This window comes from Neodiprion pinetum, chromosome 1 (genome assembly GCF_021155775.2).
Source record: "Neodiprion pinetum isolate iyNeoPine1 chromosome 1, iyNeoPine1.2, whole genome shotgun sequence".
Classification (NCBI taxonomy): Eukaryota; Metazoa; Arthropoda; class Insecta; order Hymenoptera; family Diprionidae; genus Neodiprion; species Neodiprion pinetum.
In genome coordinates, this window is record NC_060232.1 from 33,856,281 (window position 1) to 33,871,330 (window position 15,050).

General features: G+C 41.0%; 1 protein-coding gene across 3 annotated transcripts in view; it reads left to right on the plus strand.

The window, feature by feature from the left end:
* LOC124210814 (RYamide receptor) overlaps positions 1-15,050 on the plus strand; it is a 52,687-nt gene that overhangs the window by 17,206 nt on the left and 20,431 nt on the right. Inside the window, exon 1 of one of the 3 annotated variants that reach the window (XM_046609201.2) lies at positions 1,114-2,488. The exons of the other annotated variants lie outside the window; for them this stretch is intronic. The gene's annotated coding sequence lies outside the window, so the exon portion shown is untranslated. Of the gene's footprint in view, positions 1-1,113; positions 2,489-15,050 lie in introns of those variants that run through there. 3 annotated transcript variants of the gene reach the window in all.

The following is a 15,050-nucleotide window of genomic DNA, read 5'->3' on the forward strand; positions in this document are numbered from 1 at the left end:
TTTACTATTACTTTCGTTTTTTATTCCAATTGAAAAATGTAATTCTGGAAAAATATAATAAATTAGTTTCGTAGCTGTAAATTTTTTTTCTATTCATTTTGAATGCCTATCTACTGGATGAGAATGTACAAATTGTTACTTTATTTGGAGATATTGAAGAAATAATGATAATATTAGAAGTTCAGTTTTAATCAAGTTCTAAATTAAAAATTCCTAAAAGAGTTACGTCGCAACTATCGGGGCGAGGAGGGGGGGGGGGGGGGAGGAGGGAGGCAAAACCGATCAGATTTGTGTGACGTCATTTAGGGATGACCCATTTTAATTATGGTCATTGTTATTATTTTCTTGTAATGTCGAAAAAATTTGACGTTGGTGCAACGATAAATTGATATCAAGTCCTCATTTATAAGTATTGGCAACTTTGATCGCGAAAATTAATCAGATGTACTTCGTTTTCTGGCAAAATGAAATTTTTCTCAGTGCGTTAGGGCTGAAAAATGATAAATTTACAAATTTACAACGTACAGCTGCAGGGACTGTTGTTTTGTAAATTAAAGACTACGACAAACGTCGGATAAGAATCATAGCGATCTGATACGAATTGTTTTTTCCCATGGATCTGAGATGTCGAGTAACGAATCCCTGGAACAGGATCAAGTTTAGCAAGTAGTAGCGATCGGAATATGGTCAGACAGCGTAACGCGCGGCCCACGAATGGAGGGGAGGGCAGCGGCAGGCCGGATCGCAGGAAACAATTTGTATGAGGTCAGTTTAACCGCGATAAAGAAGCTGTCCTATCTCTGCACGGCAAAAACGAACATCACATACGGTGCTCGCGGGTCCGAAAGTGAGCTGGTTAGCAAGTTGATCGAGGCGCGCAGCCGCGTTTGCCAAATGGCAGGGGGAGGGGGATGAACCGGGGTTGAAAGTATCGGCGTCGGAAGCAGCAAGTGGCATTGATAACACCGCCGTCGATATCGACGTGACCGGACGATTACAGCTGCGAGAGAAATTCAAGTTCGAGGTTACGGGGAAGCGCTGCTCCGACTGTGAGGCCAAAAGCGATCCGCGCGCCTCGTTTGCGCGCGAATAAGCGAGAAGCAACGCGCACTGTTCGCCGCTCAGGTCGGCGGCATTCCGGCGCGAATCTCCGGGTGGCGCGGTGCTCGAATCGCTTCGACTTCCAGACCGGCCCAGAAGAGAATCCGCGAGATTGATCCCGACACGCGTCATCGCTCGATCGGGGATCGTCTTCGCCATGCTTTTCGCCCGGTTTTCGAGGCAGACAGGATCCTGGTGACCGAGTCGCTGTTCCTTCAAGCTCCGTTTCAACCGATCCTAGTTTGGGACTGACTCCCGAAGGGGTGACGACGGGTCCGAAGTCCCGTTGATCACTGATCTTGCAGGACTCGATCAGTCGCTGAATTCGTGCAGTGGAGGGGAATGCAAATTTTGAAATGAGCGCGTGAGCAGCGGATCATACGCTAAGAGGAAACCGTGAGAATCGCTTTGTTGCACGTAGTCGGTTGAGTGGACAAGACGTACGAAGAAAATAATGAATTCGAATCCGACAGTGTTGAATGTGAAGTGATAAACTGCGTCGGAACAATTATCGACCGTTACTCATATTCGACGACTGTGCGGCAACGGTGTAAAAATAGGAAAAAGATTGCCTATTGATAACGGCGCGAGAATAATCAAGTATAGGGAGAAGCTTCTGTCGACCTCTTTTCAAAGCTCATTGAGCGAGGCTCAAAGGATTATCAACCCCCGGCTGGCATTCTATGGATCTCGTTCGAAGAATGAGAGTTTCGGCATCTCGCGTCGTGACGAAGGCGACAACGTTGAGTGGTACTTGTAGAGGTTGATACAAATACTATGAAACATGATTTCGAAAGTGAAATCCCACGAAATGTCCCTCGTCGTTCCAGCAGCTGGCAGGTGTCTCATCGCAGCTATCGTCTGCTAATTTGACTAGTGAGTGATCGTCTCGGACCGCCGAATTCGAGACTAATAATACCCGAGAGACTCGATGAAGATTAGTCCGGTATCTCGGGTCCCAGGTGGAATTCTTACCAACGTTGACGAGCTATTTCCATCCGCGATTTAATCAGGCCGTTGGACAATGTCGAAAATAATTTCCAAAGACTATGCAGAGTGTCGTTGAGTGCGAAACTTTGCTGATCGTGATCGGTATTTGTGTATAATATACAGATTTTGTGCTGCGTAAGGTGTCGGGATAGTTGATAATCGTCTGCGTGGAAAGAAGCACAGTTTTTTGGTAACCGTTGATCGAAGAAGAGTGAACGAACTCGCTGAGAAGGGGCGGTGAAAGGAGGGATTTTTGAGCAACGGTTCGAAGCTGAAAACAAGCCGCTCGTATGATGAGAAAACATTGACATGTGTGAGAATATACGGTGTCAATTAGACGTGGCTGATATTGTGATCGCTGCTGGTTATGCGAAATTAACGGTCATGTGCTAACTGGGTAAGTTACCGTTCGTTACAGTCAATTTGGAAAAAAGGTTTTTAACGGGAAGTTGCGTCCGAAGAATTTGCTTGAAACATCGTAGCCCGCAACTTTTAGGTATTTAACTTTTACAATTCTCTTGTAATGAGTACATATCGAAAAACCTGAAAAAAGTTCAAATCTACGGTTTAATCTTATACCACGAGCCTGTGAATCTGGTAACCTAATTAGGCAGCGAAACGATCGTAAAAAAAGTTTCAAGCACAGCAACGCAGTAAAAAAGTTTCTGGCCTACAGTTCATAAAAATTAGAGCTTTCAACGAGATTTGAAAAAAAGATGCTGATTCCTCGATTCCGCTGATTCATTTCAATCAAAATTAGCATCTCGGCTGCTAGATTCAACTTCATCCCTAGCCGACACGTTATACCAACACAGAAAAAGCACTGCGAAATAAATATGCACCAAGTTCAAGTACCGTATCTAATTATTGGACGAAATTTGTGTACCAGGGGCGTAATTAGCAATAATTCAACAGGGTTCATCCGGCCAAAAGGTCGTTCCAGCCTGTCGACTTTTTTCCTTGTTGTGGTCGTAAGGGGAGAATCCGAGTTCCTGCCGTGTGCTCAGCTACTTCCTACAATACCTCAGGGACTAGAACATAATCATTCCTTGGTGCTCGGTACACCTGAGCAAAATTGGCCCAGTCACATTTTTATTGCAGGTCATAAATGACGACGTACTCAAGCAATCTGGGAATTTATTCACTAGCAAAATTGCCGTGATGTCTCTCGTGCAATTTCGTACCCAATTTATGTACCCTGGATCAGTTCAACGCGCGTGATTTTCATCCCGCAGTGCCAGGGATCGATCGGTAGTTGACAACAAAGTTTTTAATCAGTTTAGAGGTTCTCTAGGCGCCGGATAATCAAGCGCCATACCGTAATTCCATTACCTATCTTTGTACTCAACGTACGAGTACATTCCCTGTTCACATTCGTGCCCTAGAAGTTAATTTATAGTCTCTCTGTGTTTGGCGGTTTGCTGTTTATTCGCAAACGTATACCAAGCTCCTTGATTTCGGTGAATGGGTAATCGGGAATACGTAGAGATGAAGCGTTCTTGAATCCTGTTTATATTTACCCGCGTAAATGAGTATACCATTTCAGACCCATGGATGTAAGTAGAGTTTCAGCCTATTTGTTCGTGGAATATCGTCTAGCCAGTCGTCTAACAATAAGTCGTTTATCACGAATTTCTTCCCTCGACACCCCGGATGCTTGTTGATTTATCTTTGGTTTCGCGTAAAGTCGAATTATATTGTTTGCCAATGAAGAACGGCGGTCCAGCGGTTGAGCAAAACGAGTGGACGGTAAAAACGTGGCTATTGAAGTTGTTTACGCTCACTTTTAACTCGGCTGAAATTTATTAGTTAGGTTTGAAATTTCGGCGAAGTTGCGAAAACATCGAGGATCCAATTAAACATGGATCTTGGGCAATTTTCATGGTTCTTGGGAAATTAGGCTAACGTTGATATTTGTGCAAAAATCAGCAATTCGGAACCAGCTTGTACTTTGGTTATGCCTAATGATGCGCATACGAATTACCCTAATTATACGGATTTGGTGATGCGGCTTTATCTCATCTAACGTAAGATCGGTTTCATTCCATCTCGATAAACCTTCGGTCATTCATCTTGAGATGATGGACGTAAGACCTTGAATCTTAGGTGACCGAATATGAAGTCGTTTATATGTTAAACTACAGGATTTTATGGCTGTAAAAACATGATAGGTAATTTCGTGACAGGCGGACTTCGAAGACTTCTAGTTTTTTCGTGCTTCTCGTTCTTAAAACTTACAATGTACGACGAATAATAATCATTTGAATCAGTTCGGGCTTGCTTGAATTGCTACTCAATAATTGACGATAACTGAATAATATAATTTGGGGGGCTTGAATGTTTCTATCCGGCGTTCGCTGCTTGACGACAAATTAACATACATCTGTGTACACACGCTTCGGCAAATATTCTTCCAAAGCAATCTTGATTCAGATTATTCCTTCAGCTCTGAAAAAACATGTTAAAGTGACGTATTACGCTACATGTTTATAGCAGATATACTTTATTTAACATGTCATCTACCGAGAAATTATCCGGATCAAATATCATCTTCATTTTCCCTCAAATCTCAAGTTTTTAATTTTTTTTTTCCATCTCGTATATTATTGTTTAGTGTACTAAAAAACTATGCATCGCGGCACAGCTTAATCCTTGTTAACTTGATCGATGTATAATCATTATTGTTTCGAAGGCTCATTTGTTTTTTCTTTTAGTAAATATCGTGCGTAATCGATATGGCGTAGGTGAAATATTGCTTGTCACTCAGGAATGGAAGAGCGAATTTATCCGTAAGTAACAACTGATTATCAATTCGTCGGTGTCGTGTTTTTATTCCTCGTTGCGTTTCATCTCTCCCCACGAATCGTGCGAAACGTGAAAAATGTTTTGGTAACGCTGTCGTTCTAATTATCTTCTTTATCTTTTATTTACCTCGTTTTTCAACAATATTTAACTGGCCACCGTGATTTCTGATATTGACAGTAAGCAAGATCGATTTTATAATCGGATGTGAACCAGGGGACTCCGGGTTATAATGCGTACAACATTTTTTTTCCACTTCTTTTTACCCTTTGGCCATATCGCGGTCCGAGTGGTTGCACGTTGGACGCACGGTGATTTTCGTATAAGCTATAATTTCGTCTCATACACCAAAGTCCAGCTTCGATGATTTTTGAACTAGTAAAAAGCCTGCTGTAAGTGACGCGCTGTAATGAAAATCCGCGACGGGTGCTTTTTCGCAAATACAAATCTGTGAGTTGGAGTGAAAATTGCGAGCTCCCATTCTCATTGCCGACGCTGATTCATTCGACCGTGAATTTTCCCCCACCTCCACCTCTAAAATTCTAATTCAAACTCCTTTGTGTTCTAGCGTGAAATTTTCTCTTGTGGTTCACAGCCGACGTTGAGCCTGCACAGCTTTAATTTACAGTCAGATTGTATCGTGAAAATTTACGTTCTATAGTTACTTTCTCAGAGAAATATTAAGCATAAGGAATGCCAAGAGAAAGCTTTTTTCTACATGAAATCGCAGTCAAGGGTAAAGAGTGTCGTATACGCAGTCTACTTTCAATTACTTGACGCGAAAAAAAAAAAAGAAAAGAAAATTAAACCTGCTGCATACCTGTTTCTAACGCGATCAGCATAATAACAGAGAGCAGAGAGTTCAGTGGGTTCGAAATTTTGCGTATCAATTATGAGACTCGCACAATATTTACATATTTTTTGTTTTATTCGCAGCAGCGGATTTACAGAGTCGTCAATCACGCCTGAGACGTGCATTTGAATTTCTAATGTCCGAAGCCGTATCTTCGTTCGTTGAAACGGAGGAGTCATAGCTTCTCGTAAATTTACTGTGACGATGACAATTTTACGGGTTCAACTTGACAAAAAATTACACGTATCATCTGGACTGACAGCATTCGTTATCTCGTATATCTACACACCTACATATGTATAACTTTTATTTCACTCTCCCACGATCAATCTCGTGACACGAAACATCGAGAGGTGAGGTAGCCATTCGCGCCATGTGTTTCAGAGATCGTTTAGAGTCCTGCCGCTAACGATTGCCAACTTTTCAAAAAACTTTCGTAAAATCGTTTAAGCAAATTGCCAGAAGCATCTGATCCAGCTGCAAAAAAGTTTCAGTTTGCCATGTTTGTGCAAAATACAAGCATATCGTGAAATTCCGGTGCTCGGCGTTGTTCAGTTGTTTTCTCAGAAGTTAATCACAAGTTCGCCCATTCAACGGACTTGTTGGAGAAAAAAATTAGGAGATAAAAATATACGCATAAACTCAAACAACTCGAGGAACATTTTCGAAACTTTTTGCGATGATGAACTTTGTAACTACAGCAAAGCACAATTTTGATAACTCAAGCTGGATATGAAACAATTTTCCTTTGCTATGCGGCTGCTGAGCTTCGGACAATTTGTTCTACCAGCTAAGACATTAATGTTTTTGTTTTTTTGTAAACAAGAAGGCAAGGAAGACCTCCGTCATGGGGAAACCGATGGCTTTCTTTGTACTCGGGGTTTATCTATAATTTGAGTAGTCGGATGCTTTGGTCAGGTACTGCGAATTTCCTCGCGGGATTCTGGGTCCGGCAACCGTGTGGCTTTTATGGAAAATTGGTCATTCGTGAGCGATAAAAGTGAATCACGCATCCTTTGCCGATCTCGTGGGGCAATTTCACGTGACTGTATATAATCGCCCAACATGTTTATACGCACCGTAATTTCATTGTACCTACGTCAATTTACCATGATCTCCGCGTTCGGTGGCCTTTCATGTGGCCTCGGAAGAGACGAAGAATCGAGTAAACTAGGGGGAATTACTTGATGTATTTTGTGACCTTAGCGGAAAGCGATGAGCGGTAATATCAGTGGAAGATCGTTTCGCTATCGTAGAAAATGGTAGATTCCGGAGGAAAGAATTATCGTCGAGGCGAGAATTAGTTATTACGTGATAATGAAGTTCGGATGAAAATATCTCGGTAATAGCCTTTTACGACGCTTTTACTGCTCCGTTTTTAGGCCGTGTAAGCTCGAGGTCTGGCATGTGAAGGTCTGTTAAGGATAACGAATCGTGAGGCCGAACCGAGCATCAAATATTGACCCGAAATTACCCAATAAGTGGTATTTGGAGGTAAGAAAACTAGAAGAAAAAGAAGAAATAACAGAACGCTTTTCTTCGTGGACCCCGGCGCTGGATTGGGAGTAAATATTGATACTGAAAATGCGGTTTTTCGAATGGCCATCGCCACGTTATTGTCTTAATTTTTTACTCCGTTGCCGACCCGCGAGACCATACGTTCCGAGTGGAATGCTGCGTGTCGATGTAAAATTAATTAAAGCCTAGCTGGAGTCGTACGAAGTTATCCAGAGATTGGTGTGCCGAAAATTTAAGGTATAACTTTTTGGGTTAAACCCTAAAGCGCCTCTCCGAATTCTTTCTCTGGATTTTGCAAAGGCATTCTTCACGGCCTTGACGAGCTTCCCAGAGTTCTGCCCGCCAGACATAAAATGCGTCGACCCTTATTAATAGCTGAATAAAAGCTCTCGTATGTTTTATAACTTAACGTACTCTCTACGAAATTACCTGTCACGCGTTAAATTCTTACCGGTAATATTTAGTGGGTCTCATTATACTTGCTTCCTCCGAGTTTAAACGCTAACGTTCCTTAATTGTTCCGTCAGTTTTTCCGTTCCTCTAGAGTTCTGAGACTAAGTTGATAAAATTATGGACAAAGTTTAATAGAACAGAATCCTGAAAAAAGGCAGGCATTTACCGGACCTCATGATTTAGATTCTACGCTGATATTGTTTCGGCTGTTTCAATTACGGCTCATGCATATCCTCACGGCGGTAGATTGCACTCCACTCATATTTTTAATACGCGTCTAACGCGTTTCGGATAGCTATAAGATACACAGGGAGATAAGCCAACCAGGGCGTGTTTACGAGTGTGCGCGTGTGTGTTTTTTTTTCTTTTTTTACTTCTGTATAAATATTTGTGCACTAGTTTACAACATTGCGAAGGTGCATTCACAATCGCTCTACCTAAGTACAGAACAAATGAATAGGGCTGACATACGGGGTCTAAGAAACGAAGACAGTGAACAATTCATTGATGGAAGTGAAATTCCGTCAGAGAAATATAAATGCGAACGGTTACTTGGACTTCGGTCAAAACTGAAGCGGTTGTTTGGCTGTTATACGCGTCAGTTTACTTTTCTCCGTAACTAAATCTAGTATAAATTCAGGATGATTGAGAGACTCAATGTTGTTGCATTCGAACAACCCGGAAACAGGAAACGTTGGTTTTGACAGCCGCTGGCAAGTAGTAAGAGCTGTTGCACGGATCATGGAGCTTGGGGTTAGAGATGAGAGAAACGGAGCGTGATGATGAATCGGTGGTATAAAACGATATCGCGAACCAGCATGCAGGAAAAATTGCTGAATTTGTTTTTCGCCCTGTTATATATTATGGATTGATGAACCGTGAATAATACTTGGTACATAATTTGGCTCGAATAGTATTATCCCGTCCTGCAACAAAAAATGTGTTTCACATCCGCATCTTCTCTTCACTGTACTGATGCATGGACTGTGTTTGGTTTAAAATTATGTAAGCAAAATGATGTGATAAAAGAAATGACAGAATTATTACCCGTCAATCGACGTTGCGATTCCGCACGCGAGATTTGAGATTCTGAACCAATTCGACGTTACTTGATTAAAAAAAGTACGAATGTCACAGCTACTGAAACGATCATTTTCGTTCAACCTCAACACAGTATAACTGTAGCTTTTTATTGCTCCCGAAAAAATGTCACAGTAATTTTACATTTTATTACCCCGATCGACAACCAAAATTATTGAAAAATACCCCATCTGAATTTTCATTTCAAATTATGTAGTGTAGCCGCACAGTTATTCGATGACATTTGTGTTTCGTTGTGAACGAAAAGTGCGCGAATACTCGTGAAGAGAAAATCTAATTCTTTTTCTCGTCTAACAGGTAAATAAACTGATATTATAATAAGTTACATTCACGGATCGTAGTACAATTCAAAGGTGGCGAAACAACATATTGTTTTTAACAGCTGTAGCTGTTGGCGGGTGATGAAAAAATTTCATGCATAAAATGACAGCTCGTACTTTTCGCGATAACGGTTGCCCGAATTCTCTTTTCATTGGGTGTTTAGGTATTATCTTTGTTCAAAAATATACGAGGTGAAATTTTCGGGATTGCGTTGCGCAAGGAAATGAATTTACATATAGAACGCAAAAATTTTCACGTTTTCTACCAAGATGTTGCTGCCCGAGGAGCTCAGCTTTCATATTCTTCACATCACAAGCGCGAAGCGCCGGTGAAAGTAAACTTGCGGCCGGAAATTTGATGGGTACCACGCAAACTTGATTAAAGTTTAGGAATTGGAGTCACCGCCTATTATGCTCTTGACGTCAAAGACGAACTCAGCCCCTGTTTCGGTAATTCAATGCGCGGCGTATGTGATGCGAGAGATTTAATTCACGCAACTGATGTTCCAACGCATCGGTTACTTACTTATTCGCATTTTGAATTTGCACGCAATTTCAATTACAACTCCAGACTCCCTTGCGCTGAATTCAAATGATCCTGAATAACTTGAAGCGCGACTTTCACATCGTTAAAAAGTGTTTCAAATACATGAGCGATTTCAAAAGTGAATAACTCGATGATTCTAATGCTTCTGTCAAGCAAATTTCAGAGGAGCAATGAACCCTTTTGTACCACGAGTACAAAGAGCGCGGTTTATTCTTCTCGTCCAACTTTTACTCCCAAGCACGGTGATTACCTATTTTTCTTTTGGCCGTCGCGCCGTAGCAAAAGAACGGCAAAAATATCAGAGCGGTGATATAGGCTAAGAATTGAGATAATTTTCGGCAACAATGCAGTCGCACCCACAATGCCGAGGGTGACGAGCAATCTTGTCCTCGACAATACCATTTATATTCTGGCTTCTAACCTCGATGCTTTTAGAGTATGATTGGGTCCGCATTTTTATCTTATTTTTGTTCGGTGTACTCGGGACCCGAAGCACAAGGTTCAAAGCATTTTCTCCGACATCGTGCAAACGTAGGAACGCAACAATGCTTGGCTAGGTATTATTCATCTCAACGGTTATTTCGAAACTATATCGATACCGGGATGACAGATTTTCATCAATAGGGCGTACCGATCGGTTTGAATCTCCTCGTGTCGAGCGACTCTGACACCGTTGGTAGTGAGAATTAAATTTCTCGCCGTTTCATCGATCCGCAAGTGATTCCGGTTTCTACCTCGGGTGAACAATTTTCTTTGTAGGTATTTCATACAACAACGGCTCTTATCGGAGGACGAGATGCAATCGGAGAGAATATTATATACACGTCGTCAATATTGCGACAGAGACAGGGATTGAAATAAAGTTTATACCGTGATAGAAAGAAGAAAAATATTATAGAGTACGTATAAAACGCGCGTAACTCCTCGGCCCCAGCTGCGGTGGGTAGAAGAATTATTCATAAGTATATTATTTTTGTTACTCGCATTTTATTAGAGATGAAAAAATGATAAAGCCTGATGTATCTTCTTCTCGACATCGGTTACGCGGCACGGTTTTCACCCGGCTTCGTAGGAACTTGATAATGGCATCATTTTTTAAACTATATTTTCTTTTATTCCACCTTCTTTTATGTCCGTGAGCGTGAAAATGAAAAACACTCGAAGCGCAAAGGTCAGCCTGCAAACTCTTACCGAGCTGCTTAAAGCTTGGCAATTGATTTCACTCCGATCCAATTACAATTGAAACGCCACACAGCCTACAGATATCGCCGAGGCGAGTAAACAAGCTCTTAAAACGCGCAGAAGGCGATCCTGTCAGAGCCAGTTATTCATTGTCAACCCCAATTTTGTCTCCCATTGAATTAACGTTTGAATTATTAAAATTTATACCCTTGCAAACTTTCTCGCGCCAGCGATGCTCAGACTTTTCTTGGTCACACTTCCGAAACCGCCGGGTCAAATACCTTTTCCGCAAAGACATTCGGCTGGATTTTTTCGAATTATTTAACTTTGTACTTCATGAAGGTATTTATATTCTCATATTTTTTCGTTTTTTACATTTGTCAAATAATTGAATCCTGCAATGAATATTTACAAACGCTTTGTCGTTGATGGGAACTCGCTTCCTAGAATCTCATTGTTCGAAATTTTCTCATGCATAAATGTATATAATTTATTAATTTATATGATAAATTTTGGGAATGAAGAATGATTAAGGGGGAGTCAAATTCACCCGAAAGTTCCGGCAGGCACATCTCGAGTGTCTCAATGTGCCATTACAGATTGCGGAGGCGGGTGTCAACTCGATTCATTTTATGGTTAGCTCGGATCGCGTGACAATTATAGCAAGTGCGTATGAAATTTCAAAAGCTTCACAGTATAATTGATGCTTCACACCTCAAGCTCTCGGAAAAGCGAGTTTACGTTTAGATATTTTACCTACTTCTGACGCAAAATTTCGAGACCACTTCTTACAGTCGGGTGTAACTTTTCAAAGCTTACACGAAGGGAAAGGATTATTTGAGTCAAGTGATATTCGTTTGATTCAACTAAGTGCGACGAACGCGATATACTTACTTAATTCAACGAAATACTTTTGTTGGTCAAACAAGATCTAGTCTAATAAACTGAACATTTTCTTAGGCATATAGATTTTGAGTTGAGAAAAATAACTATTTACGAGAAATATATTTTCGATATCGGAGCGGAAGTTTGTCGAACATAACGACACAATCTTCCTTTTTCATGGTGATGAGAAGTATCACGAAAGAACTGTTTTTCCGGCTCGTTTTTTTTCGATCAACAAGATGAGTCCTGCGGTGTTACGCTAATGATCCAGATTCCGGTACAACTTCTGATACCGGATGTTCGTTTGCCGCTTTTCTCATTAGGGATTCTCAATCACCGACCGGCCTGATAAATCACAGCGGCATCGACTAGTCCGTTTGATTCAGGCCGAGCAGGTATAAATACGGCTGATCAAGCCCGGATACCTAGAACAAATAATTCCCGGAGTCTGTATCGCGCATCCTCACGAATAAGTCAATCTGATCGAAACCGTTTTTGGGAACTATTTTTTCTCGAGCTGGCAAGGTATCAAACGATTTTGAGAGCATTGCGGAGATCTCGGCATTTTCGAAAGCTTTTAACAAATGACATGCGGGTATTTCGTGGGTGGTTAACCCCTCGCGTCTTGCCTATGGCTCATTCAAGGTGTTCGGTGAACCCAGCAAGCGAGCTTTTCACTCGCGGCAAAACATATCTTTGGGTAAGTATTCTGCAAAAATGAGAATAATGAAAAGCCGCTCTTTGTGTTTTTTTTTTTTATTCTTGAGACGTTTGAAAAATGACTGGTTATTCGAACCGAAGCTCTTCAGAATCAGGCACAGAAAAAGCGACTGAGCTGTGAGTGGCATTATCTTTCATTTGTTGGATCAAGTTTCTCCTGTCTTTGTAGATGAAATAGTACGGAATATGCCAAAGACGGGGACTGTCTAGTTAATAGAAATTCAATGTAGGTTCAGAGTTACAATAGGCACTCAGTGGAAATTGTATCAGTTTCTGATTTGAACTTGAAAGAAAAAGATACGTTTCAATATATCAGGCACTTTTATACGTTTGAACCGTGTGACGATGAAGTTTTAATATCCCAGAACGGCTTGCTCAAATATTTGACGACCGGTTATAATATAACATATCTAACTAGCCACCAGCCAGCATCTCGATTGAGAAACACACAAAAATTTTATGGGTCCCTCGCCAATTTCGTACAATTATACAACTCGGAGATGTTTATGGGTCCAAGGATACTTGAAACCCATGCGGCTAGTAACTCGGGTGAAATCAGCTGTTGGAATTTTACGATTACATTGGTAATTGCTGGTCTTTATTTATTTCGGCAATATACGAGTGATTGAATCAAAAATCTGCTTCGTTCGTTCGTTCGTTCGTTTATTCTCGCAGTGTTTATTTCACCTTGGAGTAAAAATTTACCACGTGGGAAGCCCTCGTTTCGTTCGATCTTCGACGCGTTCATTTGCTACACCGCTTGACTCACATATCCATCATTAATCTGAAACTTATCGTAGTTACATTTAATTTGATTCTGAGCCGCGGTGACAGACCCTTAAATATTAACTGTCAATTTGCACAGGTTATCTTCAATGACCTTCATGAAATATTGTCACACTTGTAAAATCTTTTCGAAAAATATGCCACCCTCAAAACTTTTCTCGGATCACTCAATCCTTTAGGCATAATAATCCTCACGTATTTTTGATACAGAAACATGTCACCACCGGCGGATTAAAAGTTATAATATCGTAATTTATATTCTCGCTTACCATATGCTCGAAATGATGAAAAAAAATCGCGCTTGTTGGAGGTGAAGATTTGAAAGCTCAAGAGGATTAACGAACACGGGAATAAGCGCTACTTCTCGAATCGTTGCTGATAATATATCTTAAGAAGTTCGACTGTGTTTCTTTCGGCATAGTTACCATTTCGCTACGGTATTTTCACAACTCAAGTCAATTCTTATGAACTATAAGCTAACCGCATTATTTTATAACAAGTGTCAGAATATACTCTTCCCGGGATTCTATTTTGATGTACTGTATATTCCCAAGGCAGAAGTTTTACGCTGAAAAAAAATTTTGACTCGTAGTCACAGTTGTAGAATTGATGTGAATTCATATCGAGTTTGTTGTCAGGCGACCAGCGACGAAAATATTTAGCATAATTGATAGGATGTCGAATTTTCGAAGATTCGCATGTTACCAGCTCGAAAGAGTCTTACGAACGGCATCAGCTGAACGCTTATACGAATGTCGAAAAGTGGTAATCGATTTACCGAAAAAAATGTTTTCCACGTGGCGGCAAAATCTTAGTCTTTGATAAAAGCACTCGCGTCGTTAGGTTCGAGATATTAGAAGACGGCGCGCAAAGAGACATTCATAAAAATTTATGAAAATGGGGCCATTAGCGGCAATATTACTGGCAATCGGTGCCGTTAAATCTGTGAGTAAATGACGCGATAAGTATATTAACAAAGTGCACCATTTTTTCTCGTTATTCTGTAAATCGTAATACACAGCGTTTCTTCTCACCGTTCTTTGTTATTAGCGGCAGTGAAAGGAACTGGAACTTTCAATCTCAACGATAACGACAAATTGTTTCCCGCCTGTCGCATTCTCAGTGAACAAAACCTCGGCTGACAAGCGTCGGAGCTTGACTTCAGGAAATTTTGGAGGTGGTGCTGCGAAATCTTGAAAGACATTTTCATCAACTCTCCGTTTTTCTGAACTTTATACTTACGGCTGAATGGCATTCGTGAGTTAGAAGGACGGTGAAGTCGTCGGAAACGTTTATTGTTTTCGATATATCGTTCGTTGCGAGAGGTGAAGAGAAAAATATTACGAAGTAATTTCTCATCGGATGAAATCGGAGCCGTTCTCTCATCGTCAGCTTCGATCCTGCAGTTTTCAATTGATTCCGTACACGATGCGAGCTGGTATTGTTTTCAGAAGTAATTGATTTCTTGAAAGTTTCCTTCCGACAATGGGGCTTTTTTGTAAAAAGCACTGCGGCAAATCGATTCGGAAGAGACTGCTTTAGACGTGGCCGTAAATATCACAAAGTCAAACCATTTATATCTGGATTTAGAGCTTTTTTCGAGATTGACGGTTCGGGATATATACATCGTTTGCTAAATCAGCTCAGGACCGTTTGTTCTTGCAAAAAAAAGTGCGAGACCGGAGATTTTCTTGGGAGTCTCGAGGTCTACATGCATGCAGCTTTTCAGTTTGAACCTCGCATTTTTTTTTTTTTTTTCTGTTTTTATTTTTTCTTCATACACATACCTATA